This window comes from Canis lupus, chromosome 1 (assembly GCF_011100685.1).
Source record: "Canis lupus familiaris isolate Mischka breed German Shepherd chromosome 1, alternate assembly UU_Cfam_GSD_1.0, whole genome shotgun sequence".
In the NCBI taxonomy this organism is placed as follows: Eukaryota; Metazoa; Chordata; class Mammalia; order Carnivora; family Canidae; genus Canis; species Canis lupus.
Genome location: NC_049222.1, coordinates 6,174,266 through 6,199,407, shown reverse-complemented (window position 1 = coordinate 6,199,407; position 25,142 = coordinate 6,174,266). Strand labels below are relative to the sequence as shown.

The window sequence follows — 25,142 nt, the reverse complement described above, 5'->3', positions numbered from 1 at the left end:
TGAAGTTACCATGTCTGTCTTTAAAAGTGTGTCCTTACTTTAACTCACAACTCTCATCTTCTTGGACTAAGGTCAGAATCATTGAACTCTAGCCATCCTTCCAATCCACAAAATCCAGCCACATGCTTTTTATAAAAGCCATGTATGTGCAATGCATACTGATGTGAATGATTGAGATTAAAAGGACACAAAATGATATTCCCGTCAAGCAATTAAAAAAATGAAAAAAAAAAAGCCCTCTGAAACAGTATTATGCTAAATAAAATGGCCCTAAAAGCAAAATCAAAATATACATCAAAAAGGAGGTCAAATATTAATTTCATAAAGAAGAATTCACCAGAAAGATTTAATGATGCTAAACCTGTGTTATATAGCAACAATTATTGACAGAATTCTACCTTCTAAGGTATTAATCGCCTCCTTTCTAAAAAAATTAGGATTAAAAATACCAACTGGGCTTGGTACCAAGCAGAGAACTTATGAAAATAAGTTAGATAATGGAGAGGATTAAGATTTCTTAAAATATAAAGCGCTATATAAACTATCCCATCCATATTTAGATGGGAATTTTAGCTCCTGGATACAAAATATCTAAAATATTGTTTTAAAAATATACCTAAAATATTTTCGTTGCTCTAAAACCATTATTTACAAACCAAACCGCATTGTTGTAACCTCACTATCTATTCTGCATATTGCACTTATTTCCTTTTTTAAAAAAAGATTTTATTTATTTATTTATTTATTTATTTATTTATTTATTCATGAGAGACACACACACACACACACACACAGAGACACAGACACACACAGGGAGAAGCAGGCTCCATGCAGGGAGACATGGGACTCGATCCCAGGACTCCAGGATCATGCCCTGGGCTGAAGGCAGCAGTAAACCGCTGAGCCACCTGGGCTACCCTGCACTTATTTCTATTAGCATCTAATGTTGGAATTAAAGAGGATTTCATCTCACTTTCCTCAAATGCCTGAGATCAACTGGAGAATACCTGCAGAAAACTCATAACATACTTCCTACTGCATATTTACAAATATCCAAATAAGGATAGATATACGGTGAATGCCCAGACATCAACTTTCCTTTAACATATGACAACATATACAAAGTATAAAAAGCTCCTTTATGTCAATTTAGCTCAAAATTTATACCTTAATTTTAGAGAATGGTGAAATTGAGCTTATCTGAATATGTATGAAGGCCATTTAAAAAAAACTTTGTGCCTCATGTCACAGCTGGCGATTTCAGAGGGCTTCTCCTAGATGCACACACCTGTCTGTGACCTGGAAAGCTCACCATGTACTTGCCTCCTCCATTAGCAAGTAACTTTGGTCCATTTAAGCATAGGGAGATTAAATGATTACAAAAATTAAGATCCGGAATCATTTCGTTTGCATTACTCTCATTTCTTTTTTTCCCCCGGAACTAATTTTTCCAAAATCACAGTGATTCTGAAGTTGGAATGGGTGTCTGAAACCAGTGTATTGTATTTAAAGATTTATTTATATGACAGAGAGAAAGAGGATGAGTAGGGCAGAGGGAGAAGGAGAAGCAGACTCTCCACTGAACAAGGAGCCGGATGCAGGACTCCATCCTAGGACCCTGGGATCATGACCTGAGCCAAAGGCAGATGCTTAACCAACTGAGCCACCCAGGAGCTCTGAAACCAGTGTTTTTTAATGGTTATTTCATTTGAGATTACAAGTGATCAATCAAGTACCTGGTTTTGAACCACATGTTAAGAAAATTAGACTACAGCTTCTTACATTCCTCCGCCTCTGAGAAAGAATTATTTCTGGAAAGTTTAGCCTCCATCTTGGGAACTGGGGAAAACTATAAAATGAGCTCCAGACAGAGCTGGGCTGTCAGGGTCCACTTGACCCCAAATGGCTCATCTAAAGATTGCAAGAAGCAAACACTTTTCTAGCTTACATCAAAATACAACTCAGTATTTCCGTTGAAATATAGATCTTAGAATGTTTAGAAAAGCTGTACTGAGTTTTTCATTGGCATTTAACAAATATTTGTGTAATTGTAAAGCTGGTGCTACATTATCAAAACTTGCAATGCTTCATTTGCCTGAGACTGCAGTTTGAGAACTAGCTGTTTATGGAAACACTTACTAAATCCATACTCTCTTTGCTAATTTTTCTGTCATTCAAATATAAGAGTGCCTAAAGTTATTTCATTAGGAGATGTGAAGATAATGCAAGGATTCCCCAAAGTAATGGTCTAAGGCAGTGTAAATCAATACCATAATTTTTAAGTTGAAAGGGGAGAATTAGGTCTCTCTTATTAAGTCAGAGAGTTTGATTGATGGGATCTCATCAGTTTTATTCCCCTAGACTCTTCATCTTTACTAATTACTAGCCTTCTCCTGATTACCTGAGCTGAAAATTTCTAAAAATTAACTTGACTCCTTCACACCTTTGCTTTCATCAAAACAATATCAAGAGCTTTCAAATATTCTTTGTAAAATCTCTCACTACGAACTCATTACTGTAAAATCTCTTTCTCTCTCCATTTCCAGCCTACCATGGGCTTCTTATCCCTGGCCTTCATCACCTTGGGGTAGCAGAATCCTAGTCAGTCTCTTTGCCTCAGCCTCTCCTCCTTCTGGTGCTTTGTGAATAAAATTTGAGCTAAACTGACAGGAGAAGCAGAAATACATCCTCTCATATAAGGTCAAATGAGTTTTGACAAGGATGCCAAGACCTTCAATGTTGGAAAGTCAGCCTTTGGGGCACATGGTGATGGGAAAGCTCGATATCCACACACAAAGTAATGAATTCAGACCCTTACTTAACATGCACAGAAATTAACTTGAAATATATCAAAGACCTAAATTGTAAGTCCTAAAACTATAAAACTCCTAGAACTCATTAGTAAAAATCTTCATGACACTGACTTTGGCAATGATTTCTTAAATAGGATACAAAAGGCACAGACAACAGAAGAAGAAATAAAACAAATTGGACTTCATGAAACTTGAAAAAAATGTATGCATCAAGAGCATACTGACAGAATAAAAAGTCAACTCACTGAACAAGAGAAAAAATTTGCAAAGCAGGTATGTGATAAGGGACTAATAATGTCCAGCATGCGTAGAGAACTCCTAAGATGCAATATGACCACCAACAAAAACCTAACAACCCACATTCCAAAAATGGACAAATGACTTGAATAGACCTTTCTCCAAAGAAGATACACAAATAGACAACAAGCACATGAGAGGATGCTCAATGTCACATATTAATGATCAGGGAAAAGCAAACAAAACTACAGTGAAATACCACCTCATGCCCATTAGGATGGCTACTCTCAATAACATAAAAAACGACATGTGTTGGTGAGGATGTAAATAAACTGGATCTCTCGTGCACTGTTGGTAGGAATGTAAAATGGTATGGCTCCTGCAGAAAACCGTACGGCAGTTCCTCAAAAAATTAAAAATAGAATCAATACAGGACCCCAACATTCCACCTCTGGGTGGGAATAAAAGACAGAATAGAGAGTTGCTGATCATATCAGATTTCTAGGTAGAAGGAAGAAAATGGAGAGCACACAATATTTAAAGAAGTAATTATTCAGTGTTTTACAAGCTGTTGAGAGAAAATATTTAGAACAGCTAGAGAAAGAGAAAAGCAATTTCTTCAAAGGAGCAAATACTTGTGTTTAACAGAAGCCAGAAGGCACTGGAATGATTTTTTTGTAGGATACTGGAGGAAGGTGGGTGCCAACCCAAGTCACACCTGCAAGAAGATATTATCGCCACATATAGACTTCAAATCCTAATATCCAGTCTCTACAGACGGACAGTATGGAAGAGACAATGCACCATAAGATGGGCAAACGTTCTAAACAGACATTTCACACAAGAAGAAATCCAGGTGTCCTGGAAACAACACAAGCTACTTAAGCTTATTAATAGTCAACAACTGGACACTAATTAAAACAACTATGTCATCTCATTACACAGCTAACCAACCAGAAAAACAGACTAAGATGGACAACATCACGTTTTGTGAGGATGTGGGTGAAGGAGAACATATCCACTGCTGATGGTGGTGGACATTGCTACTGCTCCAGTTAAAGAGAATTCCATTTTCTGGGGTGCCTGGGTGACTCAAGCAGGTATGGGTCTGTCTTCGGCTCAGGTTACGATCCAGGGGGTCCTGGGATCGAGTCCAGGATTGGGCTCCTTGCTCAGTGAAGAGGCTGCTTCTCCCTCTGCCCCTTGCCCCCTGCCTGTGCTTGATCTCTCTCAAATAAATAAATAAAATCTTTAAAAAAAGAAAGAAAGGAAAGAAAGGAAAGAAGGGAGGGAGGAAAGGAAAGGAATGAAAGGAAAGGAAGGACAGGCAAGGAACTGAAAGGAAAGGAAATGAAGGAAAGCAGAAACGAGCTACGACAGTCCACTCAGACATTCCTCCCGGCCTCCTTCTCCCGTCCTCCCTTCCTCACGCCATACTCAAGCACTACTGATCACTTCCTCCTGCTCCCGTCGCCTGACTCCCTTCCTCCCTTCCGCCCTTACGCCCTTCCTCCCTTCCTCCCTTCACTCCATTCTCCCTCCGCCATTCACCCTTCCCCTTCCCCTTCCTCCCTTCCTCCCTCCCACCCTCCCTCCCGAACAGACATACCGAAAGAAAGAAAGAAAAGAAAAGAAATTCCATTTTCTGCTTTAGGTGGTGGTTGGAGGTCAGCAAGCCCTTGACAAAACTCTCAATGGTAGCCGGAAGGACAGTTGCAAAAACTTTACTGGGCTTTTACACCACTGTGTTATTTCATGGTAGAAAGTGGCTTGGGTAGCACGGTGGCTTAGGTAGCATGGAAATTAGCCAGCACACTCAGTGAGCTGGGGAGGTTAAACTAAGGCGATTTCCAGAAAGAATGTCAAAAGTGCTAAGTGCTTTGTCATAGGTACCTGCCACACGGTACAGATGCAGATGGACCTGAGAAGAAATTCTTCATCAGAACCATGGGTGGCTTTGCCAACTCAGGACCCCATTATTGTCTATTTCTTCCTTCTCTAACCTGAAAATTATTCCAAACATAAAACAGTCTGAGGACAGAGATCAATGAAGAGTGCTGACAGCAGATCCATCCCCTCCTCCAAGGGGGAGCAGTGGGGCTGTTGGCTGGTGGCAGGGGGATGGAGTATCTCAGCCCACTTCTTGGCCCGGCAGGCATCTCAGAGGACCCTGGGCATATCCCCCCAAAGCACGCTGGTGTGCATCATGTTGTGGGACACAGGAAGCCTCCAAGTTCTGATGACTCTCATACTGGCTTTGATTCAAAGCAACACAAAGACTTCACAATGAATAGAGGCCTCCAGGGGGCTACCCTCCTCGAGTCAGGAAGAACCCTGAGAACCCTGAGAACATGAGCCACTTTGAGGGAGAAGGAAGGAAGACTCCAGAATCAGAGCCCAGAGGTTGGTGGCCAGAGCCACCCCGGGCACCCAGGGGGAATGGGCCCCAGACAAGAAGTCCCTGCTGCCCATCAGAGGACATGGTAACCTGTGTCAGGCTGGATCTGAGAATGCCCATGGCTGACACTACTGTGAGCCTCCCATTTTCCCTCTTTCTAATGGCTTTCCATCCCAGACTTACCATTGCATACTAGGCGGGGGTAGGGGGGAGGTGCAGATAATGTGACTTTTTAGCTCACAGGTCTTGCTATCAAGGGAACTGTACTTGATCAACTGTGCCAATAGGACGCTGCCATGCAGTGCCACCTACACCTGGACCCGATACAGATGATGGGATACTGGATTTCAAGTTGTGTCATACAGAGTGACAAGTGGAGGGTCCTGGAAGGAGGTGAGCACCTGTAGCTTGTGGGAGGTATATGTCCTAGTTATGGCCAGGGTGCACACTGAGGTAGCCTATCTTCAGAGATGTTCTCCAGCAGAATTCTTCTCCAGTATGGGGATGACAGTTCCCCATCAAGAGGTGGACGTGAGGGGATCCCTGGGTGGCTCAGAGGTTTGGTGCCTGCCTTTGGCCCAGGGTGCGATCCCGGAGTCCCGGAATCGAGTCCCACGTCGGGCTAATGACATGGAGCCCGCTTCTCCCTCTGCCTGTGTCTCTGCCTCTCTCTCCTCTCTCTATGACTATCATGAATAAATAATAAAAAAAAAATTTAAAAAAAGAGGTGGACGTGATGTGTCCTCCCTCTGAACCTGAGCTTGCCCTGGTGCTGCTTTGACCAACAGAATGGAGTGTCATCCTAGACTTCTGAAGCTAGACATCAAGGGACTGGCAGTGTCTGCTTTCTTCCTTTGTGGCACTCACACTTGGGATGCTCGCTCATACAGAACCCAGCAAATACACACTGTGAGGAAAGTCAACAGACCACATGGAGAAGCCATGTGGAGGGCAACGACGTCTCCCCAGGCAGCAGCCCCAGCTGAATTCCCAGCCTGTGGCCAATACCAACTGGTTGGCATGGGCATGAGGACCCTGGACCAACTCAATGCTCAGAGCACCATCACATGAAGCAGAAGAACCAACTAGTCAGCTTACAGAAACCAAAGAAATGCACACTGTTATTGCTTTGATGCACTGAATTTCAGAGCCTTTTGTTTGGTTTTGTTCTTGTTTTTACTGAAAAAGGGTAATACACATACCAAAAGATCCTTACCTATGAAACCTACATACAGAGATTGAAATACCATGCAGTATGGTGGCTCTAGGAAAATCCTGCATGTTCCCCACTTTCTAGCTAGTATTCACATCCGTGGGCTAACTGCTCCCCCTGCAGCGTGAGCTACAGCTACACCTGTGACTCACTTCTAATAGTGACTCACTTCCACTAATAGTGATGGGATGTCACTTCCAAACTGGTAGAGACAGTGGCTTCCATCTTGTTCTTGCCTCTCTTGCTCTATGTGTCTCTATGTCTCTCTTATTCTCTCTCTCTCTCTCTCATTTGCTTTAAGGGAAGTCTGTCCTCATATTGTGAACTATAGAGAAACCCCATAGCAAGGAAATACTGTGTTAGACCCACGGCCAGTCCAAACAGAGCTTGGTGAATAGCCATGGGTACAGTGAGCTATGAAGTGCAACCTCCTGGAGATGAAAAGGTCACACATCTACACAACCTTTGGCGTGTGTGTCTTAAATAACATTAACCTTTGGTTGGCATGCAGTAAGAAAACCCAACCTTTGTACTTCCTGATTTTTAGTAGTTACTGTTAATCAAAAATATCACACCATGATCAAAGATGAAACTAAAAGGATATGGATGTATTTAGCAATAATTGTTTGGAAATTAGCAGGAAATCTTTAGAAAATGGATTTGACCACACCATCTATTCACTTTTAGAAGACTCCTGAAATCAATAAAATTTTCAAGCAGAAATATAAATTCTCTCATGCACTTGTCTCTTGCAGCTTGAGGATATTAAGGAAAATATTGACAATAGCATATATGCCAGATTCTACCTCTGGCAACATGTACCTCCATATTTAAGAAACAGTATTAAAGTACAAGGAGTAATTTAGGGCATTCTTCTACGAAGACCTCGAATCCTTGCATGGCAGAGGCATGCTGGGAAAAATGTGGAAGCTTCTCGTGTACTTCTTCCTCAAAATAAAAATAGGTGGTTTGCTCTTCAGAACAAAGTACTCCTTCTACCATTTTAAGCCAATCCTTTAGAAATTAAGACCTTATTCATCCAGTATTTTCAGATTTTAAAATTAAAACCAAGGCATTAAAAAAAGGAGGATCCCTTGCTAATTGAGATGTTATGACTGACTTAGTAAAAATATTTATATTACAATTTGGGGAAAAACCTATACCATAAAATATTATGCTTACTATCTTTATTTTAAAAAACCACTTTATTGTTTATCTGTCAAACAAAGCAAACAAGCAATACATTCCTTTGAAACTCCCATGATAGTTATTGCAATTACATGTATCATTTTCCAATATTAATAGCACAGAAATTAACAATTAGCTAAAAAATATAAAAATAGAAGTGTAGTTATGTCTATGTATATATGTGTGTGTGTGTATATATATTCTATTCCTAAAACACACTCGCCTCTATAATGAATTCCATTTTTCCACTGATTTAGATGCAAATGTTTCCCACACAAACTCCAATGAGTTGTCCTTTCTTCCATTTATTTTCCATCTGCCCATCAGTTTACGAAGCCACAGTGAATCTAAATCACGGCTCCTTATTCTCCCTGCCCCTTCTCATCCTCCATTCTTCTTACTTTCCTCCTTTTTCTTTGTCTCTCAACATTGTTCCCTATTTGTGTTGAGAACTATTCTGGAGAGTGTAAATGCGAGGCCACAGCAATCATGTGGCAATCACATCCAGCCCAGCAGGCATAAGAAAGGTCTGCCACATAAAACTGTGCCATAGGGAGACCGCTACACATTCCAATCCAATGATGAAAATACCCTTATAGCAAACCTTAGTTTATTTATATATTAGGTATTGCTGCTTTACAGAAAATGACGAGATTCTAAAGAGCTCTATGTTTGCTGAAATTCTGAGAATCAACTAACACTTTCCAATTAAGTGATGCTATGATTTCAAAAATATTTGACATCAATATTGGATTTATTTCAAAATGAGATATTTTCATAACATTCCTATGTTTTTTCCTAGTAAAAAAGGATTTAATTATTGGGAATTCCAACACTAAAACATATAAAGAACCTGGATTTAAAGAGACTCATTTAAATAAAAAACTTGAAAACACTAAAACTCTTAACATAATTATAATTTCATTCCTTAATTTGCATGCTAAAATCCCTTCTCTTGAACACTGATATTTTTATCATGAAAATTTTCACACAGTGATACATAGCAAAAGTAAAATAATATTAGGCCACAGTAACAACATTAAATATAGAGATATTTCTACATAAAATCGCTGAAAGTAAAAAATGTGTACTTTTGAAAAAATACATAACATTAATTTTGAATTATATTTGATGTGACAAAGACAGCATTTCAGGATATTAAATTTAAATATCATTTCAGGACCTAATTTTTCTTAGGTAAATCACTCCCAGTCTCTATTTCAAAATTTATTTTGCTGATGAGAGATGAATGCAACAGAAACTCAAACACGTAGACGGCACTACTCTAGCACCAAAAAAGTTAAAAGGTTTTCTATTACTGCTTTTGAATGACAAGGAAAGAGTACATTTTACATTAAAGCTATGGGGATTCCTGGGTGGCTCAGCGGTTTAGCACCTGCCTTTAGCCCAGGGTGTGATCCTGGAGCCCTGGGATCGAGTCCCGTGTCGGGCTCCCTGCGTGGAGCCTGCTTCTCCCTCTGCCTGTGTCTCTGCCTCTCTCTCTCTCTCTCTCGTGTGTGTGTGTCTCTCATGAATAAATAAATTTTTTAAAAAATCTTAAAAAAATAAAGCCACACTGGACAAATTTTAATTTATGAGCTACTCTAAAATATTTTAAAGAGGTTTCTTTGATGTATAGGTTTCTTTGAACTTCATGTTCATTTAATTTATATACAGACTATGAGAAAAGGATTTTTTTTTCCATTTCAGAAAAGAATAATAAATGTGGGAAGATGAAATTTTAGAAGTCCCTGCTTCTAAAGTTTCCTCTTTAGAACTGCAATGTACCTCCATATAGACCAGTTACACCAGCAGGTTCATCAGTGGCAAACCACCAGGCAGACTGGAAGGCAAAATTAACTATAGAATACAGAGGCCTGTCTTTGACTTTGCCACCTTTACTTCATTAGGCAATAGAACTCGGTGCCTCTCTCCACCCCAGCCCAGCCACTCCTCCTGGTAGTGCCATTTGTTCACCAGACATCTTATCTCCTGGCCACAGCTTTGAAAACATAAGATGTCTTGACAGACATTTGGCCACACATGATTTCTCTCTTCTCTGAGGCTGTTTCTGAATGAAACTAATCTCTAAATCTCTAAACACGTAAAAAGATTGCCCTCCCAAATGTGAGTGGGCCTCATTAACTGATACACTGAATTCCAGAATAGAACCAAAAGGGAAACCAGCAGAGAGAACCACTGCCAGACTGCTAGGCTGAGACATCAGTCCTCTCCTGCCTTTGGACTCAAACTGAAAAACTGCTGTTGACTCATGAGCCTCCTTGCTCTGGACTGTAACTATGCCAGTGGCTGTCCTGGTTCTCAGACCTTTGGACACAGAGTGAAACTAAATCAACAGCTCTTAGGTCTCCAGCTTGTGGGATGCAGATCTTTGGACTTCTCAGACTCCATAATCATGCGAGCCAACTCCTTATAATAAATCCACACATATCTAAGTATGCCATACGTGTATTACCTATATACACAGACACATATATTCTATTGGTTCTGTTTCACTTGAAAAGCCTAATACTGATGGCACAGAGCCCTTCATGATCTGCCCTGCATCCCTCTCCTGCCCAGGAAATGGCCGTAGATGCCCCTTTTGCTTCTTGACCCTGAAACAACTTCCCCTGGCTGACACACTAAATCTTGTCATTTCCTTAGCTCCTTACTTGTCTCCAGGAAATGATATTTATTTGCCCTTTATATCCTCCTTTTATATAAATCAATAAATGTAAGGGAATATCTCAGAAGAATCATGCAATATTTAGCAAGGTCTTACTCTATACCAGGCCCCTGTGTAGGAGCTTTGATACTGATGATCTCATTAATCCTCAGAGTGATACCTATCTTGGAGGGTGGTCATCACCCTCATTGTCAAAGTTGAAGAGTTGAAGAAAGTGAGGCTTCAGGTAACTGAGACGACTGGAGAAGGTCACGCTGCAAAACAGGTGGCAAAGCCAGAATCTGAATGTAGGCAGAGGCCATGGTCTTAATTGCCTCACAATTGAAGTCTCCTTCTAAGATCCAGTATAAAGGAATTGTAACAGGAAAGGCATAAGGCAGTCATGGGACATGTCACTGCTCACCTAGGTTACCTGCTGGATCTTCCCCTGCTAGCATCCTGTGAGTGTTCTAAATTGTCCCTGTAGAGGTAAGGTAGGGGAAGGGAGGAGAAGAGGGACTGGTCCTCTCCTGCTGGGATCCGATCAGGGAAGGAGGAGTCCATGTGGGAAGGGGAGCCTATGCAAGGAGAGGATCAAGGGTCTTGTACTCAACCCTGACTTCTCACAGCTGCTGGGGAATCTGTCTCTCTCACAGACACAGAGAGGATAGTGGGAGTTCTCTGGGAGCTTAGCTGGGACTCTGGTCTCAGAGAGCTAGGGGGCAGAGAGGGTGGACACCAGGGGGACCATGGTGCATGGGCGAGTCAGTGGACTAGGACAGGGAGCCTGACTCCCATGGGCTCACAATGCCAGGAAGCCGCAGGCTCTCCAGTGTGCCGTGTCAGCGAGCCAGCTCTGGGGATAATCCATACCACCAATTAGATTGCAACAATCTAATTGGCAGCTGCATGTCACAGCAAAGGAAACAAAGAAAATAAGGTCAGGACCACTGTCCCCTCATGTTCCCTTGTAGGACTTGGGGAAGTGGAGCAGACAGCAGAAGCCATCTGAAGAAGGTACATCAAAAAGAGTTGAGTCGAATCTTGAATATGACTTTAAAAAAAAAAAGAAAATCACTGGTTAAAATTCATTTGACTACTGCCAAGCACAATTATGAGCACAGGTCAAGAACAGAATTTTGGTTATAAAATAGGGTGACATGTTCCTGCCCCTGAGTTTTGTGCATCTTGTAACTATAAAACAGAGAATAACTGCGCTACTCCTATCAGAAAAACATGGATTGTTGTAGGAATAAAAGTTGAAGACTCAACTTGAGGCAGATACTGTCCTGTAAGCTGTTTTATAAATTATCAAATTTGCTTATACAGTCAGATTTCTGGAAATGAAATAAGCAGTAGCAACAAATCTTCCAACCTTCTTCCCTCCTTCCAAAAAAAAAAAAAAAAAGATATTCAAAAGAACTTCTTGTCCATCATCAAATTTATACCCACTTGCTTATGCACTGTCTGGTGCGGCTGACCCACCACAAGGGCAGAGCTGAGTAAATGCCACGGAAATAGTGTGACCCCAAAATATTCACTATCTTGTCCATCACCAAAGAGGAGCTTAGTAATGAAAGAACTCTTATCAAAAAGAAGGACCAGTGGATGTTTTATGGAGTAGTGACTCTGTCTGACTATATTTTTGAAAGATCACCCTGGCTGTGGAAAAAAATTCTGCTGGGAACAAGGGCTTGACTTTATCATACACTTTTATGTCTGTATTATAGAATTTTGCTCTACAGTAATAATGTTTACTCATCCTGAACTCCTAATGGATTAGGTAGAACTCTGAAAGTGGGTAGAGTTTTCCAGGTTATTTTAATCTCAGTAAATACACTCTCAGAATTCCCACCATTTAGCGGGTACTCACGTAATGATTGTTAACGATCTAATGGACTCAAATCATGCACTGGGACTTGGGTGGAGATAACTTTATTTCCGATTATATTTCCACGGCATTCTGTTATTAGTATGTTTCTTCTCTCATAACATTTTTGTGAGCCTCAATCTTAAAATTATGATCTCAAATTGAATTTATAATTACCTGGCTCTGTATACTTGGTGCAGATGAATTAGGTATCCCTTTCGAACATTAGAAAATGTTCTGAAAAATATTCATTAACTACTGAGGATATCATAATATGAAAATAGCTCCTAAGTATTTATTTCATTTCTTGAGATGAGAAAGTAACTTAAATTACCATAAAAGAGATTTGGGATTAAATATAAAATCACGCCTTGATTTTAGAATAATAGAATAAGAAACACTGTCAAGTGTTCTTGTGAAAGTTCTAGCAAGTAAGAAATCTCCAGCCATGGACTCATAAGCCAAGAGTAGCATCCATGGAAAGAGATCAGAAGTAGATGGTTTTTGTTCAGTTAATGCTTATTTTTTATATTCCTTAATTTCCAGCCCTCCTGCAAGTAGGAGAGTGTATTTTAAGCTCAGGTGTGTTATTTTTAAGTATTATGTTCTTGACATTTTTCCTTGGTGGAATCCTCTTCTCACTATTTTTTTTTTAATTGGTGAATTTACTCTTATATTTATATTGATTAATAAAACATTGGGTCTATTTTTACAACCATATTTTGTGTTCTCTTAAACTTCCTTTTTCTTCTCATTTCATTTCTCCTACTCTCCTGGCTTTTCTTTTTGCTTTGTATGATTTCTGTTTCCTGTTTTACTCTTTGATGGCTTGGAAACTACTGACTGTATTTCTGTATCTTTAGCAGTTACCATTTTATTCTCAAATTTTAAGTTACCTATTTCATAGTAACTTTCTAGTATTTGTAAAGGCTCAGTAGTAAGTTTGTAGAATTTTATAGTTAGTCCCTCTATATTTTCTTGATATTTAATATATTCATAACAAAGTAATTTTTGACAATAACTCTGAGGCCTCTGTTTGTTGTACTACTAGTGATTAGGAGTTCGGAGAAGCACCACACTCGTCTGTACATGCATGCATGTGCACACACGTGTACACATCTCCACATGTGTGTGTACACACTTCCCCAACAGAAGTCCTGACAGTCACACCCACAGAGGCCTTCCTGGTCTCATCAGCCACAGGATGACTCTCAGGCCCAAACAATCCCAAAGCGATGGGCTGAGGCCCTGTTGTGGTTGGACCCCACTGGACTAGCCTTCAGTAGCTTGGAGAAAAACATCTGGATTCCAAAACAGAGACTCAGAGGAGAGAGGAATTTGGTGAGTAGGAGGCAGGAAAGTGGTCTGAGTGTCAGGTATGAAACAGATCTTCTCTGATGCATGAATCCTTCAGCAACACTTCTGTGGGGATTTTGAGCATTGGGAAGCTAGATCTGGGAATCTTTTCTACACTGACCCTTTAGGAGGGATGCTGAAATAGTATTGGTCAGGTAGGTGTTCTCTTTTGCTACAGAAAGAAACAAGAAGGATAACAAGTCATCCTTAGAGGAAAGTTTTCCCCAAAATTAGCACACATATTAATGGGAATAGATTAAAAGGACAAATAAAGAGCACACACGCACACATGCACACACACACACACAAAAGGGAAATCACTGCATGACAGCCAATAGAAATAACACCCAATAATAGATTCTAGAGTTGGGAATCCTCAAATATAAAATACACTTTTTTTCAAAAGTGGCATTTTCAAAACTAAGCAGATAATCAGAAATGATTTTTAAAAAACCATAGAGACTAAACATGGAATCTCCATATACAAATTTGTTAAAGAACAGAAATGACATCTGGTAATATTTAAAGAAATATTAGCTCCGAATTCTTCAGCACAGGTGAAAATAAGTAGCCACTGATCTATAAGGTATATCTTCCACGAAAAAAATAAAAGGAAACCCATGCTTCCAGACATGGCAATGGAGTCACAAAGCAGATGATCAAGATAAAACCTTGAAGAGGCAGAAAGAAAGGCCATGCCAATTAAACGAAGTGACAGAATGATTGCAGACATTTCAATGGCAGAAACACAAGTCAACAGACAGTCAAATAATATCTACTAAGAGCTGGGAAAAAATACCTGTCAACCTAGAATTGTCAGTGAGCAAAAGGATCTTTCAAGGATGAAGGGGAAATGAAGACATTTAGAGAGTAAGTAAACATTGAGGGATTTTATCTCTAAGAGGCTTGTCTTAAAGGAAATTTTGATGTAGTTCCAAAAGAAAAAATGATCTGAGAACAGTCTCAAATGCAGGAAAGACCAGTAAACAAATGAAATGCTAACAAGGAACACTCCACATTTTCTGATCACAATACAATTTAAATTAAAAGTTAATAACACAAAATAAATCCACTTCGCTGAGAAACTGAATACTGCCATCCTTTCGAAAACCAAAGGGGGGCTCAAAACATTTTAAAAGACTTACTGAACAGTGGTGAAAGGCATCAGATAAGACCTGAATAAGAGGAGAGACTCAGCATGGCGCCATGCTCATTAAACACAACGCTCAACATATTAAAATTGCTAGCTGTCCTCAAGTTGATCTATAGACCAATCAAAGCCCCAGAAGTGATTTTCTTCTTGATAAGAAGGAACATGATAAGCCCTCTCATTCTCTCTTGTTCTCTCTCTCTCTCTCTCTTTCTGGAAGAATATAGAGTCAAAAATAACCAAGACATTCCAACCAGTTATGAAGTCTTACTACAACGTCATTCATTATTATTATCATTGCTGTATTTTCAGGTCTGGCACATTCCCAACACACCTGCCACATTCAAACCTGTGAACTGAGATGTATCCTTTAACACCCAGCTTCTACCGTAGCTGTTACAATGGGTCTATATTTGTTTTACTCCAGTGTCTATTTACTTTTGGAAATACAAAGCACTTTGTTGGCTCCTTTGCCAAAAAGTTGACTGAGAAACAGACGGAGTGGTAAGGACAGGAGAGGAACCCTAGGGAACCAACCAGATTGGCCAGTTTCTCTCAGACCCAGGCAACACCCACACCAGTGCTCCTTAGTTGGGAACAAAAGAACACTGCTCTTGCAGGCTCTCCAGCACATCCTAGCAGCTGTAAAGGCAGCATGCCCATTATGTAGGAACGAACATCGCCTCACTTCAGCTTGAGGCCACAAGGCATTACCCTAGGTTTTGGCCCAGGCAGGTTAAGACACTTCTGAATATGTTTAGAGTGTATCTATCCCCGGCGAAGTAAATAAACCTCACTGCAAGAATAGAGAGACTCCTGGTTGTACGTATAAAGACGATGGGTGATTTGGCAAGATCACAGTGTATGTCCCTGAGGCTGCCTCATGTCTGTCCCCAGATCTACGTATGTGGCTGGAATCAAAGGATTAAGAGATCAATCTTTCATCATATGCCATCGTATGGGGAATAGAAGGCGGCCGAGGACTTGGGGAAGTGACAACGAGAGTGAGAAAGCAGCTATGCTGAGGTAGGAACAGCAGAGCTGTACTGGCAGAGGCGACAGAGGGTGGAGGTGGTGCTGCCAGGATTGGCAAAAACGAGGTGTCTGCATCCACACGCTGAGCATTCTGGACAGGATCCAAACGCCGGAAATGGGGGTGGCAGCTAGGTGTGAATTTCAGCAACAGCACCACATGCATCCTCAGGAAACTCTTGTCCTATCTCCTCTACTGGGCACTCAAAGGGACAGGGGCATCTAAATTAAGGATCCTGAGCAAGAAGGAGAAAAAGTAACAAAAAGACCAAAGGCCATGGGGGCTTCAGGTTGGCTTGCAATTCCTCAAAGGGGGAGAGGGAGAACATTTTTCAGGAGCACACTTTGTTTGGGGGGGTATGATGGGCAGGGGGTGGGAGTGGGTCTCACCGGGTAGAAGCAAGGCATAATGACACTTACCTTGAGGCTAATTCTTGGTGGAAGCAAGACTTGCATAAAGAAGGGACAAAAGGTGAACCTTAGAAGCATCCCCTTGACTCTGCACCACTCCTCAAATTCAATCACCTCCCTCCTTCGTGTCACATGCCTGCTCTCCCAGACAAGGACCCAGAAGGGTGAGGTCCCTGTGCTGATGGCCTCCAGTCCTCAGCTTTACCCACCACTCAGGTCTCCATGGTCTGAACTCTACCTGCCCCCTGCGAGGAAACTGTATTGGGCAGGAATATCACTGACTCCTTCTAATCTGAAGACCTGATTGATAATTTATTCCACTAATGTGACTTGAGTAGGTCTCTTTCCCGTGGTTTCTAGGACCCGTCCTCCATCATCCGAAGCTCCCTTTGCCCTAACACTTGCTAGCCACCCTGCTGATGAATAATTTTTTGGTTCCTCCAACAGCAGCCTGTCTACTCCATTCAAATATCCTGTCTTTCTCTTACTTGACAATCCTTGCATGAGTAAATGCCATCCCTCCCCACCCATAGTTTCTACTACCAGCTCCATGCAGAGGCCTGACACATGGTTCCACTGACCTGACCCTCTTCTTAATTTAAAACTCTGTGCAACACGTGGAGCTACAATAATGAATGAAAAAGGATGGATTTTTTCAGAGAACTGCAGTCTGGTGTGTCAGAGAACAAAAGCCATTGGGTGATTTCACTTCCATATTTCAAAGGTACCTCAAGCTGACAATGTACCAATGAAAATTCACTGTCATTTCTCCTTACGTATATTTGGAAACCAAATGCCACAAATTTTAATATCTCCTTAACACTTGAAGCTACATCTTCCTGTTTATCTCCAGTGTTATCCCTGGAACTCGTATTAACTCACCTGGACATCTCTACGGCTTCCCAATTCATAAACAGTTGCAGCCTCTTCCAACATGCTCTCTGGTGATCTGGTGATGTTTCTATGTTTCAACTACGCTCCTATCCATATATAAAATGTTCTGGTGGTTCTCACTGTGTCATGACCAAATTCAAACATGTTAGCAGAGCACACCCTGACTTTCTCTTGGTAATGTTCCCAAACACATCACTCATTATGTTTTTTTGCATAGTCTTTATGTCAACCAAGCCAAATCATTTGCAATCTCTTTGATAGAAAAGCAAGAGTAACATTTGTCTTTGGGCACTGCAGTCCCAGAGCCTGGAAGCTATGTCATACCTTCCTCCTAAGTGCTTGGAGACCAGATCTGGTTTTCCCTCTTGGGTGTTTCTCTCTTGCCTTGCTTCAGCAGAGTTCAGGGGCTCTTACTTCCTGAAAGCCATATGTTACCTTTATTACGACATATATCACATTGCACCCCCTGTCTCCCCAAGTAGGATATGAGCAGGTTCTCTGAGTTTTATTTATTTACCTCCAGTGCCAAGCACATGAATAAATAAGTAACTGATAGATGAACCACGTGATCTTTAAAATTCCTGCTAGCCCTACAATGTACTTATTTTTAAGTTTTGATGCCATATAGAATATTTTGTAATTCTTAGAAAATAAAATAAAAACATGGTTCCCAAAACGTATCAAAAAATCTTTCACAACATCACAGAAACTCCAGTATGACTCAAAATATTTTTAGGAGAAACGTTCTTGTTTGCCATGGTTAATAAGTCTAAGATCGGAAATTGGGGAGAATTGCATCATCCTCATAAAGATCAAATTTCTTTCAGGGCCATATCAACACACAAAATATTATTTACTTCTATTTATTCTTCAGAAACAGCCACTTCCAAATCCTACTGCTAAAGACTAAAGAAATAGTCAAGTAGTCATCCTTGGGCTTTTATTAACCCATACACCACAATAAGCAGATCTTAGAACTCTGTCTCTGGAGATCCTGTGTAATATCTGGCAGTTAATGTTTCTAAGTCCTGTTACACAACATCTCTGGCTTCCTAGTGTCATCCAATGGATTGATGTGTGGCTAGACTAACCTAATATATTTCTGCTTGCTGCTCTCACTTCTGCAGGCTATTAGTAACGGACAGGCTGAAGGAGTATTTATTATAATTCAGGTTTCCATTTAAATCTTTATAGTTTGAGTGTTTATATGCATATTTTTACTTATATAGTAGTGTAATAAAAGCTGTTCTTAATATCGCTATAGTTTTACTTGCAAATGATACTATTCTATTCCATCTTCTAATGTAGGATTTATGATATCTGTAACCTGAAACAAATAAAATGAGCAAAAAAAAAAAAGTCAGAAATTCTCTTGGATCATTTGAACATTCTCCAATGTAAATAATTATTATTAATGTAAAATGTTTTTAAATATTTATTCCATTTGCTGTTCTCTGGTCACAAACCTATAATCATTGTGTAGATAGATGATGATAGATGATAGATAGATAGATAGATAGATAGATAGATAGATAGATAGATAGATTCAAAAAGACCCATGGTAAGCACTGAATAAGACACTGCCTCAGATCAGGATGCTACACATACCTAGAAATATTTAATACATCAACATGTAATGCTACAGAATAACATATAATAAATAACACTGCCAAATCTGGGGGGATAGTCCATAAGAGGAATGACACAGGAATTTAAAGCAGAGGAAGGTCACCAAGGATAAGAAGATCTGGGAAAAAATATTTTATGAGAGAAGTAGAACATTTTCTCTCAACAGGGTAAAATGCAAGGAGAGCTGCACTTTGGATGATTAATGATGAGGAACCTGAGAAAAATATGGCAAAGGGTGGTATAGAGCTTCTCAGAGAAAACAAAAAGTTACTATATGATCACACTTCCCTTCCTTCAGTTCTGGCTCCTTGGTTGCCATGACAACCACCACGGTAATTTTGAAATAATACAAAATCAAAAGAGGGAAAAGCAAGACAAAGTAATCATTGATTGAATAAACAACCAGTTGGCAGGCTGCACTTAGCTTAGGACTACAAGTGCCCACTGGACATATTTCTTCCTACTCTGGAAACAGATCTAATCATGCTTCTTGTCCAAATGCTCATTAAAGGTTCAAAGGTTTACATTGAAACTAGCAAAGAAGAGTGATTTTAATATATGCCTATTTTTTAAAAAAATATTTATTTATTCATGAGAGACACACAGAGAGAGGCAGAGACACAGGCAGAGGGAGAAGCAGGCTCCCTCCTTAATATATGCTTACTAAACAACATTCCATTCATTGTCCTGAAAATTTCGCATGCCTGGATTTGTTCAACTGTCACCCTAACTTGACAGCTTCATTCTGTTGTTCTCACTTTCCAGGTGAGAGATCTGAATGTCACCAAAGCCACCTGACTACCAACTGGTGCAGCAGGATTTTAATCAGACTCCCTGTGGTGAGATACTTCCTTCTAAATCACAGCTTTTATTTTGTTGTAGAAAAATCTTTGGAACACCAGTTAAAAGGCTCTACATAGGGACGCCTGGTTGGCTCAGTGGTTGAGCGTCTGCCTTTGGCTCAGGGCGTGATCCCAGAGTCCCACATCGGGCTCCCCACAGGGAGCCTGCTTCTCCCTCAGCCTATGTCACTGCCTCTCTCTTTTGTCTCTCATGAAAAAATAAATAAAATCTTAAGAAAAAAAAAAAGAAAAAAGGTTCTGCATATGTGTGACTTTGTGCCAGATCTTTAGTATTCAATACTAATAATTTTCCTATACACATAGTCTCTGCTAGATGATAAAATACAGATAAAATACTTGGGCCCAAGAGCCAATTTCATTTTGAAGTTGTGTGAGTTTTTTAAGTTAATCAACTAGTTAAGAAATTGATTTCTTTATGAATGATTCAAAAGTAATAGGAAAAAACTTAGTTGTCAATTTCATATGTTGTTGTTCAGATCATAATGAAGTTGAAGATAGAGAAAAATCCATGTTTTATAAATCATTAAGTTATTTACATGTTTACTTTTGGCCCTGAAACCATCTCCAACTTTTTTATTGACTGAGAAATAAAATATTATCTTGAGTTTTTACTGGCACATTTGAGTAAAAATATGGTACATAGATGGTAATTCTCAGGCACTGCTGATAAAAATATATATATATATAGTTTCTAGGCTAAAGAACTCACAATATGTTGGGCAGGCAGTGTGGGGAGGTCTAACATTACAATGGAAAGATTATGAATGCCCGAGTAGGGATAAACATAAAAAGTACCTCACAGAGAGGGTGGACTTCATGTGGGTTGTAAACCAGAAACTGGAATTTGCTAAATGGGAGAAACTTTCTAGATGGAGCAAGTGTTCTCAGAGGCACAAGCGGTGGTACATTGGGTGTTCTGAGTGTGGTTCAAGATGCTCAGAGTTCTGGCACTGGAGCATCCAGAGATGAGGCTAGACAGGGAGGGAGATCACAAAACACTCTGTATGTTGTACTAAAGACTTTAGATTGTACTCTGCAGACAAAGAGTTGCCAATAAAGAATTTTCATTAGGCCAGCTTCACAATTAGGTGTGAATTTTAGAAAGCCCATTCTAGTAGATGTTTGAGAATTGCGGGGCTGGCGATTCTGAAGTAGGAGCCCAAGCTAAAAATCTGTTCTTCAGTCTCATTGTTAGTGTATAGAAATGCCGCTGACTTCTGGGCATTGATTTTGTATCCTGCCACACTGCCAAATTGATGTATGAGTTCTAGCAATCTTGGGGTGGAGGCTTTTGGGTTTTCTATGTAGAGTATCATGTCATTGGCGAAGAGGGAGAGTTTGACTTCTTCTTCGCCAATTTGAATGCCTTTAATGTCTTTTTGTTGTCTGATTGCTGAGGCTAGGACTTCCAGCATTATGTTGAATAGCAGTGGTGAGAGTGGACATCCCTGTCTTGTTCCTGATCTTAGGGGAAAGGCTCCCAGTGCTTCCCCATTGAGAATGATATTTGCTGTGGGCTTTTCGTAGATGGCTTCTAAGATGTTGAGGAATGTTCCCTCTATCCCTACACTCAATACCATGGACTTTCTTCGGAGACTTAGAACAAATTATTTTAAGATTTGTGTTGAATCAGAAAAGACCCCGAATAGCTAGGGGAATTTTAAAAAAGAAAACCATATCTGGGGGCATCACAATGCCAGATTTCAGGTTGTACTACAAAGCTGTGGTCATCAAGACAGTGTGGTACTGGCACAAAAACAGACAATGATCAATGGAACAGAATAAAGAATCCAGAAGTGGACCCTCAACTTTATGGTCAACTAATATTCTATAAAGGAGGAAAGACTATCCATTGGAAGAAAGACAGTCTCTTCAATAAATGGTGCTGGGAAAATTGGACATCCACATGCAGAAGAATGAAACTAGACCACTCTCTTGCACCATACACAAAGATAAACTCAAAATGGATGAAAGATCTAAATGTGAGACAAGATTCCATCAAAATCCTAGAGGAAAACACAGGCAACACCCTTTTTGAACTCGGCCACAGTAACTTCTTGCAAGATACATCCACGAAGGCAAAAGAAACAAAAGCAAAAATGAACTATTGGGACTTCATCAAGATAAGAAGCTTTTGCACAGCAAAGGATGCAGTCAACAAAACTCAAAGACAACCTACAGAATGGGAGAAGATATTTGCAAATGACGTATCAGATAAAGGGCTAGTTTCCAAGATCTATAAAGAACTTCTTAAACTCAACACCAAAGAAACAAACAATCCAATCATGAAATGGGCAAAAGACATGAACAGAAGCCTCACAGAGGAAGACATAGACATGGCCAACATGCATATGAGAAAATGCTCTGCATCACTTGCCATCAGGGAAATACAACTCAAAACCACAACGAGATACCACCTCACACCAGTGAGAATGGGGAAAATTAACAAGGCGGAAAGCACAAATGTTGGAGAGGATGCAGAGAAAAGGGAACCCTCTTACACTGTTGGTGGGAATGTGAACTGGTACAGCCACTCTGGAAAACTGTGTGGAGGTTCCTCAAAGAGTTGAAAATAGACCTGCCCTATGACCCAGCAATTGCACTGTTGGGGATTTACCCCAAAGATTCAGATGCAATGAAACGCCGGGACACCTGCACCCCGATGTTTATAGCAGCAATGTCCACAATAGCCGAACTGTGGAAGGAGCCTCGGTGTCCATCGAAAGATGAATGGATAAAGAAGATATGGTTTATGTATACAATGGAATATTACTCTGCCATTAGAAACAACAAATACCCACCATTTGCTTCAACGTGGATGGAACTGGAGGGTATTATTCTGAGTAAAATGAGTCAATCGGAGAAGGACAAACATTATATGTTCTCATTCATTTGGGGAATATAAATAATAGTGAAAGGGAATAGAAGGGAAGGGAGAAGAAATGGGTAGGAAATATCAGAAAGGGAGACAGAACGTAAAGACTCCTAACTCTGGGAAACGAACTAGGGGTGGTGGAAGGGGAGGAGGGCGGGGGGTGGGGGTGAATGGGTGATGGGCACTGAGGGGGGCACTTGACGGGATGAGCACTGGGTGTTATTCTGTATGTTGGCAAATTGAACACCAATAAAAAATAAATTTATTAAAAAAATAAAAATAAAAATCTGTTCTAATAACTTGGGTAAAAAACAATATTAGGAGCACCTAAAATTAGTGCTGAGGTAGAATGATCAGGTGGAGATTCAAAAAATCACCAGAAAGCACTTCTGTGGTACATGAGCATAAAGTAGAGGGAAGAATGGTGGATATAATGGCAGGTCACTGCTTGGCAGAGCAGGGTTGGCTGTGTCATTATCCCAAATAGGAAACACAGAAGGAAAACCACAGTTTTCTGAGGAGAAAATACTGATATTCTCGAGTTTGAAGAGGAAATGGGACCTGCAAGCGAAAGCAGCAGTGTGTCGGGAAATAAATGGGTGAGAAGTATATCCTTCCATATGTTGACACTATGGCTAATGTTTGGAACACAAATGTGACTCACTTCCTTATGAATCTCACAGTGTAAAGGGAGAAAAAAATATGTAAATAGATAATTACAATGCAATGTGAGAGAGCAAGGAAAAGATATAGGTACACACACACACACACACACACACACTGGAGTGGAATGGAGCCATCCTTCTGTGTTGAGACAGGAAGAGGAAAGGTGTAAAGACAAAGTGAACAAGAGAGTAGCGTTTAGAAATGATTCATTAATGTTCTCACCACAGAGAAGAAATGATAATGGTGTGAGGTGATGGAAGTGTCAGCTAACAGGACAGTGATAATCCCTGATGGATATATACGTGGATCAAGCAATGTGGTACACCTTCCACTTCTACGCCACGTTCTAGGTCAGTTCAAACAAACAAATGTTTATCAAGCAGCCTCGAAAGGCAGAATACTCTTTTTAAATAACAGATCAAACTATGGCATTCCCATATTCCTCAGCTTTCAATACTTACTCATTCTCTTAAGATTTAAATTAGACTTGCTATTATGTAATTCAAAGCTGCACCTAGATTGGTTCTGACTCCCTCATCTTCTGCTACTTCATTTGAGTGAGAGGTGAGGACTCAGTGAGTAGGAAAGAGAAAATCAAATCTATTTCATATGATGTGGACTTGGGTTTCTAGGGGAACCATAGTGCTGTTGAGCAATCACAAATCCTAGGTTTAGGGAATGTTCCATATTCCGTCTTCATCTGGGGTGTGGAATCGATGAGCTCAAGGCTGGACATCGTAAGTTCAACATCTGGAGTGCATTTAGGGGATGCCTAGTGAGTAGCTCTGAATGCAGAATTGGATCTCTGGAGACAGTGCAGTAACACAAATGAAAGAATACCAAGTATCCTAGGTTTAAGAATCAATGAATCACTGCATTTCTTGGTAAAATAAAAATTGAGTCAAAGTAATGTTCTTCCTTACTGTGAAGATATCTCTAAGTTTAATTTGTCATTTTAGTTTACACAGGAAGTACTTCATAGGAGTTAAGGCAAGTGTTAGGGTCAGACTGCAAGGACTTTGATTTTTCTGCTGGACTTTGTAAACTGAGTGATGCTGGGTAAGTTTTTCACCTTTTCTTGGGCTTCTACTTTCTTCTTTCTATTAAAGGAAAATAATTATATACAGAACTGATTTGGTGGCTTATCTCAATGGGGTTCAAAGAAGAATAATCTTACTTTATTTCATTTCCCACTCTAGCCTTTGACTGTGGTAGAATTTCCTTTCCCTGTTAGTAAATGAGAGCTTGGGAGGCTCCCCCAGGTTTTTAATTCCTAAGACACCACTTGTTATGAACAGTTAAGACTCCCTTTCTGATATTCCAGCCATTTCAAAATCCAATAGTCACATATCATCACATTTGACCCCTCCCCTCTCCATCCCTAACAGATGTCTCTAAGAGAGCCCTGCAGAGGGAGAGGGGAGACATGACTTCCTTCCCTTCCTTCCTTCCTTCTTCCTAGCTTCCTCAACCCTCTTATCTCCTGCAACTATCTGGCTGAGTCACAGGTTAAAGGAAAAGGAGCAGAAGTTTATAGATTTAGCTGTAGAAATTAGGAATTATCTCTTGACTATTGAGGAATCCCTGTGAGTGGCAGGCATTTAAATAATGGTTCTCACACAGAGGTCACAGTGATGAGAGCGATTTGGACTCTTCTTCAACTTGTCCTCTTTGACTCATGCCGTGAGACCGCTCTCCTAAGTCCACTAGATTTTACCTCCCTGATGGTCCACCTGGCTGGGCAGGGACCACCTGGCCCATTGGAAACATACATCTTGCTACGCCAAGACATGAGAGTCCAGGTGTGACCCTCTTCTCCCCTATATTTCTGCTTCTGTCACCAGCCAGTCCAACCAGATCCTAGCCTCTTAAGTTCTTC

At 40.3% G+C, this 25,142-nt stretch overlaps 1 protein-coding gene across 11 annotated transcripts in view; it reads right to left on the bottom strand.

Moving 5' to 3' along the window:
- Window positions 1-25,142, bottom strand: part of NETO1 (neuropilin and tolloid like 1) — a 127,075-nt gene that overhangs the window by 67,323 nt on the left and 34,610 nt on the right. Inside the window, exon 5 of one of the 11 annotated variants that reach the window (XR_005353325.1) lies at window positions 17,555-17,647. The exons of the other annotated variants lie outside the window; for them this stretch is intronic. The gene's annotated coding sequence lies outside the window, so the exon portion shown is untranslated. The remainder of the gene's footprint in view (window positions 1-17,554; window positions 17,648-25,142) is intronic. 11 annotated transcript variants of the gene reach the window in all.